Source organism: Denticeps clupeoides, chromosome 2 (assembly GCF_900700375.1).
Source record: "Denticeps clupeoides chromosome 2, fDenClu1.1, whole genome shotgun sequence".
NCBI lineage: Eukaryota > Metazoa > Chordata > Actinopteri > Clupeiformes > Denticipitidae > Denticeps > Denticeps clupeoides.
Window position 1 is genome coordinate 26,833,149 of NC_041708.1, and position 12,132 is coordinate 26,845,280.

Here is a 12,132-nt window from a genome sequence, read left to right on the forward strand (position 1 = left end):
TCCGCACCCCCTCCACCTTCCCAAAACCCATCACCCCCCCCTCCATTCACTGCGGAGGACGTGTTTTTTGGAGGGGGTGGAATGCGGCTGAGCCACCTCCTTCTGCGAGCTTTTACACCATTTTAATGCATCCACTGAGTGTGGCGTGTGGCAGTGAGATTACCTGCCGAAGATACATTTCTGCAAGGCTGCTTCCAGAAATATTCATGGCCAAGCATGGAATATTTATTTGTATATATTATTTTCTTTGTAAAATTCCCATTATCATCTGCATGGGAAGCAACGGTGCTGGTTTGCATATTAGCTCGGTCTCTGGCAGTCTGGGTGTTTAAAGGAGTCAGTGACGGCTCTCCATCTTCACGGAGGAGTTTAAAACAGGGAGGAAAACAGAGGTTGTCAATAAAAAAAAAAATAAAAAAAAACGCAAACCTACTCATCACAACGTGCTAAATCTGTCACGCTAATGACAAGTTGTAAAATAACGTTTCTCCTCTTCATATGACTGACAGCGTCTCTTGAGCCTCTTAAGGCTGAAGAATGAGCACGGCAGCCACTGCACCTCACGTCTCTGTCACTCGACGCGTTCGTCTCCCCTGGTGCGCTGTAAATTTTGTGGTGCCAAATGAAGAGTCCCCCCAGACGGTGGGAATGGCTCAGGGGCTCAGGGGCTGAATTGGACCCCATGCCGGGCATGTTAAAAAAAAAAACAAAAAAAAACACTGCTTCATGATCAGGGTGCCCACCCGGTGGTACCTGTTTTTGGCCTACATGCTTTTTTTTTTTTAAGCTAAACACTGTCATTTCAATTCATTATCAAGGACAAATAGGCAGGAAGAAAGTTGAGACATGCTGACTTTGAAGACGCTGGCTGGTTGTCAGTTTGACGGGGGGATGCATGAAAATGCGCCGCATTGCTCTTTTGTTCCAGACTCTCGTATTCTGATTGGATGCTTTGCAGCTCTGTTGCGCAATTGGCTGCCCTGGGACCAATGGGACACTGCAGCCGGCCTCAGTTGCTACTGCCAAATCAGCTTCTTTCCAAACACATCACCACTACCAAAAAAATAACAATAAGAAGAACACTAGCATAATCATTGCTTTTCACATATTTCAGTCATTCATTTGTACTTTATTAGCACTATAGATAGATAGATAGATAGATAGATAGATAGATAGATAGATAGATAGATAGATAGATAGATAGATAGATAGATAGATAGATAGATAGATAGATAATCACTGTTGCAGGGTGTGTTTCCAATAACTATGCTTTCAGATTCTCACATTGACAGTCGATAGTCCTCTGCAATGATCTCACAGTTCCCCATCATACCCCGGTATACTCTTGTAATTGAGGTCTGACCCATATATTTGGGTGCAGGCTGTGCTTGAACATGTCTGGTACGCCACCGCTGACCTACATTTGGAGAGGAACATTGGCAAAAGCGGTTTTGCAATCAATACGCCAGACTGTCCTACTGATGGGTCCTTTCCAGGATCTCTCACTCTCTCTCTCTCTCTCTCTCTGTGCACTCTCTGTACACTGCGTACGATTGTCTTTGTCCTCATTCAGCTGTCCTGCTAGATCCAGTCAGTGTCAACCTGTAGGTAGCTGTGTGCTCAGCTGACCAGGAAGCCAAACTTTATTTTAGGCATGTAGTGACAATGTATTCCAATTCCCCTTAGAGTATAAAATTGTACAGTGAATAATACAGGGATTGTTATGAAATATGTAAAGTGAAGTGAAGTGATACACAGCAGCACAGCACACAGTGAAATTTGCATTTAACCCATCACCCTGAGTGAACAGTGGGGCCATCACAGGCGCAGTGTGTGAGGAGGGTTCTTTGCTCAGTGGCACCTCAGTGGCACTTTGGCAGATCGGGATTCAAACCGGCAACCTTCTGATTAAGGGGCCGCTTAATTAACCGCTAGGCCACCACTGCCCCAATGTACTACAGGCCAGACATTTTTAACAAATGCCACAAACTGTTCAGTTACAGTTGCTTTAAGTACTTCTTGCAATATTTTTAAGATATAAGACAAAAAGTCCCCCTGAACTATGAGGGTTCATGGGAGTGGATCTTGGAGGCACACGTTGGTCACACAATATGGCCTGTTTCCTTATCTGTAGCAATAAACAGTGTACATGTGTATATTAGTTCTCCAAAAAAAAAAGTGCATGCGTGCTGTTATGAGCCTGTTTAGTGGCCTCCTGGGCGAGCCTGAGAAAATGAAGACATTCAGCTGACTCAGCGATAGCATCGTTCTCCTGGACACAAAGGGTGAGATATGATCTAAAATGGCAGCAGATGTCTTTGGGTTGACTGACTTCCAAACCAGGCATGACATCTTTAGAAACGCTCACGTTGTTAGAAGTGCAGCGGAGGTGCGACTTTGAGAGTCCTGGTGCCCTTTCGGGTGTAAAGAAATCAGGGGGTTGGAAATATTCAGAGCTAAACAATCGTGACCATTTTACTTCCTGTTGAAGACAGCGCAGTTCCTGCTCTGAGGCCCCAGGAGGAGGGCCCTTAAGTTGAGACAGATTTATGGCTTCCCTCACCCTCATCACTCCCAGCAGAAAAAGTGGCTCCTGCACAACATTCCTGCTCGTCTCCACATAGCCCTGCACCCGACTGGTGTTACACGTGCCCTGCTTGGAAGGGTCATCATTTGTTGTCTGGATGCAGGGAGTGCACTGGCAACCCTAAAGGCTGCCCCTAATGGGTCACTTTGATGGGTCTGAGCTGGGAGTAGTAATTAGGGGATTGTTTTGGAGTTAAATATCTGTGTGCTAAGATTGAAGGGCAGTTGGTTGGAACGAAGCTGTGACTTAAGCACTTTAAGCACTAAGGGATCATTTTCACTGCATAAACTACCAAAATGTTGACATCTATGAACCTGGAATTGCATTTTTTCCATGGTTTCTGATACCCCTATCAAAGGTCCCAGTTAGGCTGCTTTTTTAGTTCCAGTGTAACCAAGAACCATTATTATTTGATATTATGTGAGATTGAGCAATAGACAGAAGAAGAAACACAGGCAATACAAAATGTTCTAAAAATGTACATTTTCATGTTATGGTAATGTTGTTTTCTTGCTTCTTTGCAACCATTTTTGTCTTTTTACTAATTTGATCAATCAATTTTTCAATTGAAATTTGTAAGACACATCACACAGTGACACAACGAAATGTGTCCTCTGCTTTTAACCATGGGCAGCCATGACAGGCACCCGGGGAACAGTGTGTGGGGACGGTGGGGACCAGCAACCTTCTGATTACGGAGCCGCTTCCTTAGCTGCTAGGTCACCACTGGCCCATAGTGCTACACAATTTAGCTAAAATAAACAATGGTTAGATCCAGTTTTTGAATGTGCAATTGCTTCTGGTACCTGGTGTGTTGGTGTAAGCCCTGAATACGTGGGTCCCATCCCAGGTAACGGAGCCTGCAGTGTTGCCTAATGAAGCAATTAAAGGCCCATACAGAATTTATGGAGTGGCTGTGACCAAAACCGCCACCTCTGAAAGACAGAGGTTTTAATCCTTCCTCACTTTAGTCAGCTAGTGGGTTCATGTTCCAGGAGATGAGAAAAGGAAGTTGTCAAAGAGCAGTTTCTTCTCTTTGTCTTTTTGTTCAACACCTGATAGGATCTTTAGCTTAAATAATGGAGTGGCTGAAACTTGTCAAGTGTCCTTTGTGAATGCTTCTCCCTCTGCCTTTTATCTCCTCATCCTCAATTCACTCTGCTCTCCAAATATTTCAACCATTTTTAGGTACTGTTAAGATTTATTTCATGGCCACTTGCCAGAATAATTCACATTGCATCCACATCTTATGTTTAATCTCAGGATTGTCAGCTTCTTGCATTTTGTGGTTTAATCCTGAGATTCCCGAATTCCACTAGGTCCGTGTGTGTAGGGTGTTGCACCAGTGCAGCAGTGAGGGTCAGTTTACACTTCATCTGTGCAGGAAATGATTATTAGGGCTTTTTTCTACCGTGAGGAAGTGTTCTTTTTACTGACCTTACGGCAGGGATTACAGACAGGAAATTCGGAGCTGCAACAGACAGAGGACCGGGAGAGGGAGGGAGAGACAGAATGAGGGGGAGAGAGAGAATTCAGTCTCTACCATGGCGCCATGGGCTCACAAACACACACACACACACACACACACACAGGAAGCTTTCTCTGTTCTACCCTTGGCCCTCTGGCTGTGAAACCGGCAGTGAGAATGCTAGGAGGGCCCGGACCCTCCCCCCTGCTCTTCCTACTCCTCCCGCTCATAAGCAAACCTGCCGTCTGTGCCGATTGTCACTTCCATGGGCTTCACCGCTCCGCTGAGCAGTGCTTTGTTGACCCTCTTTGTTTTAAGATGCTTAATTTCTCACGATAATCTGAACACCCATGACCGTGGGCCATCCTTCTGGTTCACTAATCACCTGAGGCTAAGACATGGAGTGCAGCAAGGGACTGTCCCTGGCCCGCCACAGATATGGATCACTTTCTTGTTCATTGTCACCCACATTTACCGCACACTTGGTAAAATTCTGAGACTGGAGTGCCATGTGTCTATGTTGTTTTTCTACAGCTGAACTTAAATCTTCGAAAACACTGAAATATTTTCCATGGATCTTGTGCTTTGGCTTTACCAATTTTCCAAATGAAAATGTTGTAAGTGCTGGTTCGAGATTTCACCTTCAAGGTAGCACCTTCACTACAGCTGTCCATCTTTCAAACAAGCTGGCAGCCACAAGAGATCCAGATGCCCCTTTCAGATGAAAGAACGTGTCTGAGTGGCCATTTGGATGGAGTATTTGTACCAACCTCAGTGAAAGCATTCCTCCTCGCCCTGCTCCTCTTGCTCTCCTCCTGTATTGATGTTCACCAAAGCCAAGTGTCTCCCTCGGCCTAATGGTGAAATTGGGGACACACATGCATGCATTCAAAAGGTACCTGATCAAAGCCACATGGCCTGATCAAAGCCATGGAGGCGCATGGCTCATTTGAAGAACATAACTGTCCTAAATGGACCTGAACATACTTCACCATTCCTCACTATTTGGCTCGGCCCTGATTATGGTCCCTCTCGTGGGCTCTTTCAGCTCCCTCCAGTGTAGCAGCAGGGATTTATTTGGTTTCTAGTTCTGTATGCATTACCCTACAGAATTCTTCACTTCGACGCAAGTGTTCTTGAACCAGAGGGTCTGGTCATTAATAATTATCTAAACGATATCCAAAGCAGACGAACAAACATCATTTAACGTAATTACCTTGTTTGTGTGAGTTGGAACAGGCTGTGGCCAGCATCGGGAGAGCTTCTCTTTGTTTGCGTTGTTGAAGGAGGTGTTGGTTGAATGGTCCCAAAGCCCAGTCGTTAGGAGGTGGCTTGGAGGTGTGAATGCAGAGAGAACTCCAGGCAGCAGGAAAAATTCTCTTTTAGAGCATTTAGCATAAACGGTTTATCGTGTCAGTCACCTTGGAGCAACAGGGGCTGCAAATCTAAAGTGAAGTTTCTGAAACAGTCATCCTTCATCCGGACATACCATACCATGTATTTTAGAACAGCAAGTGACCTTTCAGCATGTCTTGTCTGAAATACCACCTCATGCAAGCTTAAAACTTTTTTTTGAGGGGAAGGTTTTTTTTTGCCGTATTTTCTTTTCACAGTTTCAATATGTGTCATTTGTGGTTTAATGGAAATGAGACTAATAAAGAGAAATATGATAACAACGCTTCACTGTTGCACAGCAACCAACAAGAACTAGAACCAACTCTGCATACTTTTTTAAATTGTGGCTCTATTGCTTTAATGTAAAGTGGGAAGAGCACTGATGACAATGACCTGTTTCATTTATTTGACATTTAACTGGATTCATGGATTTCATTGTGCTGTTTCTTTTAAAAATGGTTAGATGTCTTGTTATGTGAGATCCATGACCAATCAACAAAGAACAGGTTTACTAGTGCATTGCATTGGATTCTTTCTAAAATATTCTAGAAGGAACTATAGCTGGAACATTGATACTGGACTACAAAATAGTGTAAAAAGCTCAGTCCTGTAGATCTATAGAGGCTTTAGTGAAAGTTCTGCCAGAAGGACTTACATTGGTAGATTCTCACTGAAGGCATGAATGAACACATGTGGAGTTATGTACTTAACAAAAAAATTTAACTGAAATTTAACTTAACTGAAAACATGTTTTATATTCTAGTTTCTTCGAAATAGCCGCCCTTTGCTCTGATTACTGCTTTGCACACTCTTGGCATTCTCTCAAGGAGCTTCAAGAGTTCATCACCTGAAATGCTTTTCCAACAGTCTTGAAGGACTTCCCAGAGGTGTTTAGCACTTGTTGGCCCCTTTGCCTTCACTCACCGCGGTCCAGCTCACCCCAAACCATCTCGACTGGGTTCAGGTCCGGTGACTGTGGAGGCCAGGTCTCCACTTTTTGTTAAGTACATAACTCCACATGTGTTCATTCATAGTTTGGATGCCTTCAGTGAGAATCTACCAATGTAAATGGTCATAAAAATAAAGAAAACACATTGAATGAGAAGGTGTGTACAAACTTTTGGCCTGTACATGATCACCATATTATACTAACTGATATGATTCCTGTGTCCTATTTTAGAAACCATTTGTGATCATAACTCGCATGATCCAAAGTAGCTCAGAAGTCACTGTGCATGGTCCCAGCCTGTGCAGTTGTTGAGAAAATGATCTGTTTTTGGGGGGGTGGGGGGGTTGGAGGACTGATGTGGAGCAATAGGAAAGGCTTTGGAGCGCTCTGGTGCTCTGTGGACTCCTTATACTCATCAGTGTTGTGTAAAGAAAAGGAGACTAATCCTATCAGGCCTGCAAATCCTCTTCTGGGGCCCTCCCTGGAACCAGGCGGAGGAGTGCAGGGTCTGCCTCTCCACGTCCAAGGCCAGATAACGCGCTGGACAGGGGCCAGCTTTACTAGAGTTGCAGGTGAGGATGGCTGCTAAACGTAAACAATGAGAGGGTTTGTGGTGCTACTGGCCTTTCCCTGACACCAGATATATAATTTTACTTGCGTGTCAGGAAGGATCACGGCAAGATAACATTAAAAAACCTAATGTGTTTTTTTTAAATAATAATAATCTGTCAGAGAGCCCAATTACTTCTGTTTATTGTAAAGATGGTGGACAGTCACCATGGGTTGGGAGAACATTGAAGAAGTTTTATTTTGTCCTTGTCCTCAGTTAGACTATGTTTATTCAAGCTGGACTGACTGCACACATTTCAAGGAAAATCATGGCAAATGTAAAACGTGAAACAAAACAGACAGGCAATTTATTACACCTTGTCCGAAGATGCACTTTACAGTCTGTTGAAAATAGAGCTTTGGTCCTGTGCTTTACTGCAGGGTCCTATCATCAAGTAACACTATCCCTAAATTATAGGCCATCGCTCCAGTGTTATTTTAGGTGATCACTTTACCCACTGTGTCTGGTTGTGTTTTAAATATGCATGGGTGTACAGTGAAGTTTTAGTTTAAAAGGTCACCGGTATTTGAATTGTCACAATTGTCACATTTTTTTTTTTTTTTGTGGCTTAAAGAAACTTTTTTTCTTTTCAAAAAGAAGAAGAAGATTTGTCTCTTGCAATGGACATTGGTTCTTGTTGATCACAGAACTTTTCTGAGGGATGGAATTAGGAAGCAACCACAGCCCTCATTCTGAAAGTGCATCATTCTGAAAGTGTGACACCAATAGAAAGTCCTCTTGCAGACAGGAGGACTAATAGATTTTATAAATGCTTAATCTCATGTCTCTTTCAGAGTAGAAAAATGTATATCTTGGTCTCATAGGTGACACCAGTAAGTCTAACAAGGAATAAAATCCCCAAGGTCAGTAGGCTTCACTTCACGATGGTCAGTGAAGGTTATTTAAGTCCCCTGTAAGTCAACAAATCAAATGGCATGCCACACCACTTGATGAAATAAATGATCACCCTGACGTTGTTCCTGCAGAACCGTTCCCACTGCAGGCACTTACTGTGCAACACTTCAGTGATTCACCAGATACAATAAGTGATGACTGCTAAGTCATGCAATGAATAATTGATATCCGAGCAAAAAGCCCACACTGCAGTTGTTTAGCAGATCTACTTGTGTATGGCACGTTCCTGGTCAAATTTCACCAGGGCGCTTCAATCTTTCACACACACCCTAAAAAAGCTTGTTCCTTTTGAACCCACACACGTCCATAACTCTCTCCGGTCATAACATTCGAATGAATAATAAATACGAGACCCGGCTGTGCGTGTTACACAGCCACCTAACGACTCCATCCACTCCAGGAGTAAAGTAAACCTCCCCTGTGGTCCCAATGCTTTCCCTTCACAGAATGCCCTGAGAAGACAAGCCACCATCTCTTCACAGGGAGCCACTCCATTACATCTCTATAAAATTAGCATTTTTATGAATCCCTCATCATTACGTGAATGGGAATTATCTTACACAGATTAGCTTCTCCTTTTCTGTCCCCCATCACCCCGTAGGTCTATCATTGCCTTGTAGAGCAGTTTTTGGGCCAGGAAGGTTGCTGGGGAGAGAGGGTGAGGGGAAGGTAGTGTTTGGTGGGGGGTTGAGTAGACGTTTAATCCTTTGTCATTATCTGCACTGCCCTGTGAGCAGACATCTGCTTGGAGAGTGGCGCTTTTTCTTTTTTTTCGCAAAGCCCTTCCCAGGCTGGCAGTTACGAAGGGTGCAGACACACCCAGCACCTTCCTGTCTAACACGCTGGAGAAATTAGCATTGTCTGTGAGTGTGTGTGTGGATGACAAGTTCTGAGGTGGGGTTCAGTGGAGAAATGAAAATTTCCTGTGTATCAGTGAGTCAGTCCGTGTCTGTATGAGTGAGGCATGCTCAACCAGTGCAAGTGCTGGAGATGTCAGAGGTCGTTTCCGGGCTGGACCCGTGCCACTGCCGACTCTAATTACTTCTGTGACACACAGAACACAGGCTTGGTGAGCGAGATGTGGGGTCGTCGCAGCCTCAAAGAGAAGTGGCAAGTTCACCCGCTGTTGTTGCATGAGGCTCCATGTGAAGTGAAGGCGACTCCAATGCCTCTAATGCTCCTCACGGGCTCATTCTGAAAAATGCAGCTCCTCGGTAGGAGCTGTTGGATGAGGGTGGTAAACATATTGACACCGTCGGAACAGAGGTTGCTGCTCCAGGCTTGTTTTTTTGTTTAAAGGGAAGCGTCAGATGTTTTTTTTAGAAAGAAAGGGCTGTAATCTAGCCATAATCCACACAGCATCTGCTGGTGCTGTATTAATCAGACGAGAAGGAAACATGTTATTCGGTTACAGCTCACTTCAGGGAAAGAGCCTGGAGCTGTTGGTGATTCTAGAACTTGAATAAAAATTACTGAAATTTAGTGCAAAATGATTTAGAAAAGCCAAACAATCTGAATGTCTCAACAAACAATAATAAGACAACGTAAGCAATGATGTAGATTGAATGCAAATGAAATACAAATTTAAATAGAAGAAGAAAGAAAGTGAAGTGATTGTCACACGTGATACACAGCAGCACAGCACACAGTGCACACAGTGAAATTTGTCCTCTACATTTAACCCATCACCCTGAGTGAGCAGTGGGCAGCTATGACAGGCGCTGGGGAGCAGTGTGTGGGGACGGTGCTTTGCTCAGTGGCACCTCAGTGGTACCTTGGCATATCGGGATTCGAACCAGCAACCTTCTGATTATGGGGCCGCTTCCTTAACCGCTAGGCCACCACTGCCCCAATAGACAAACAGTCCTGGTTTCTCTTAAAGTAGATCATTCGACTTATTCAATACTGATGATTTGTAGAGAGAACAGCTATTTTGGACACGGCATTTTGATGAAAGATGAATCTGGGCGTGATCATATCTCATAATAAAGCCACTTATTAATGTCTTTTTTAATGACATCTGCTGCCTTCTGTGAGATACTGGCACTTGTGTTCTGATGCCTAAGGTCAAAGGTTGAGTGTAGCACTCACAGCACTGTGCACAGCACTCATGCTCATGCATTATTGCTTAAATACTTTGCCCTGGATTTATGTCGTTCAGAGGACGTGTTTGAAAGTCTCAATAAATCGTTGGGTAACTTTGCCTTTCATCTGCATCCTACACCACTGCTCAAGTGTTCTCAAGTGATTCAACCTACCGAGCTAAAGGATTGTATAGATGAGAAGATGAAACCGGAATCTGCCTTTTAGCCAGATTTCTGTTATTTTTTGTTGTGTTTGCTGATTTCACTACATCTTGTTGCCAGTTCTTAGACAATTCAGCAAGTGCTACACTGTTCCATACCGACGATGGAGATGTTGTGTACACAAACGAACAACTTCATACCAGCGTTGATTCTCACAACACAAATGAACACGACATAAAATGTAACCAAAAGCAAGCTGTATGAATATAAACTCTAAACCTGAAACTCATAGGTGGGTAAAAAAAATGGAGGCATTGATACAGGGGCACTGTCAGGAGGATGGGGCAGGACAGATGAAATCTAGTTACCGATGAAAATATATAATTGAATACCTGAACATGTTGCATGTATTGCCTCTCAGTCAATCACAATGAAGGGCTGGAAAGTTTATACACACACACTCTCCTCAAATGAAATTATCATCTTGTCTGATTATACCACAAAGGGATGAGTATGTTATTCTCTGATGTGCTCTAATCCTTGAACCTATCATCAGATAGCCTCCTAATCTGGGCACAAAACCTCTCGTCGCCCCCGTGGTAAACAGGCACCAGAGCTTATTGCCTCTCCAAAATGCAGTGTGATTATTGCACGTGAGGGGGAGGATGGGCTCCGGAATCAGCTTACAGATGCTGCTTTTCACAAAAATGTGCTTTGTTTGTGTCATGTTGGCTCTTATCTAATCTTGAGTTGGGTTAGCTGGCGCTCTATGTGGCAAGGCTGGCATTCCCACATTGTTTATTAACTATTTATAGAAGACCTGCTTTCTCAGTAATACTGTTCTACATATACGTGGAGTAAACACGTTCGTGTATGCAGGAGTACATAATATTTTTAGTGATGTTGAGATGTTTTTGTTTTTTATGATAAGTATCTATTGTATTTAACGTTATTTAAATTAATCGGAAAGAGGCTGTAAATAAACACGTTTTTATTTAGGTATTGTTACAAACTGTTCATAAACACATAATACAAATGTACTAAAAAAAAAGTGGCAGCCACACTGATCAATTGTGCCAGACACGTGTATGAAATAACATTCTTTTTTTTTTTTTGCAAGAATGTGCATTTTCCCTGAGCCTTGATTTTTGTAATATTCAGCAAATTTCCTGACTCCAGAACTGAGCCACGATTGTGTTGCATTAGTTAGGACTGATAATCTAATATTTGACGTTAAGTGGTTCCGTGTGGAGTGGCAGGCAATGGTGACCATGTGAACGGGGGGCTCACAGACCCTGTGGAGCTCCAGCTGATGTCAGCATGTGACATGTGACTCCTCAGAATGGTAGTATCGTTATCCTCCACTGCCTGAACAAATGCTAGTTACATACACATTGCTTGGATTCAGTGTGCGGCGTCTTATATATAAAAAAAAATACTCTCACTCCCAGACACACTCTGACAAAGCTGCCAGCAGATGGTGTGTGAATATTTTGATCATTTTTAATATTTAATTATCATTGTGTAATCTATAGATGTGTTATTATTATTATTATTATTATTATTATTATTATTATTATTAAAACTACTATTATTATTGGTTTCATTCCATAGTGTGCTCTGTGCATGTACCCTAGAGGAAAATGGTGTCTTAATATAGAACATGACCCCGGTGTCCTCTCCTATAGACGAGCTGTCTCTGCACATGCACTCGCTCTCAAGCCAGCTGATGGGAGCAGAATGGCTGCAGGCATTTTTCTTCTGCAAATGACCTGGAAAACATTGCTTTGCTTGTGCTGCCGCTTCTCCTTCCAGTCGTCCACCACCATGCAACACTGATTTATTTTAGTAATTTATTCGTTTTTTGTTGCGTTTGGGCCGCAACTCACATTTCGGTCGGGCTTCACTGGGATTTTTCATTGTGTACTTCAGATGAATGTGTAGAAAAATGACAAGGTGAAG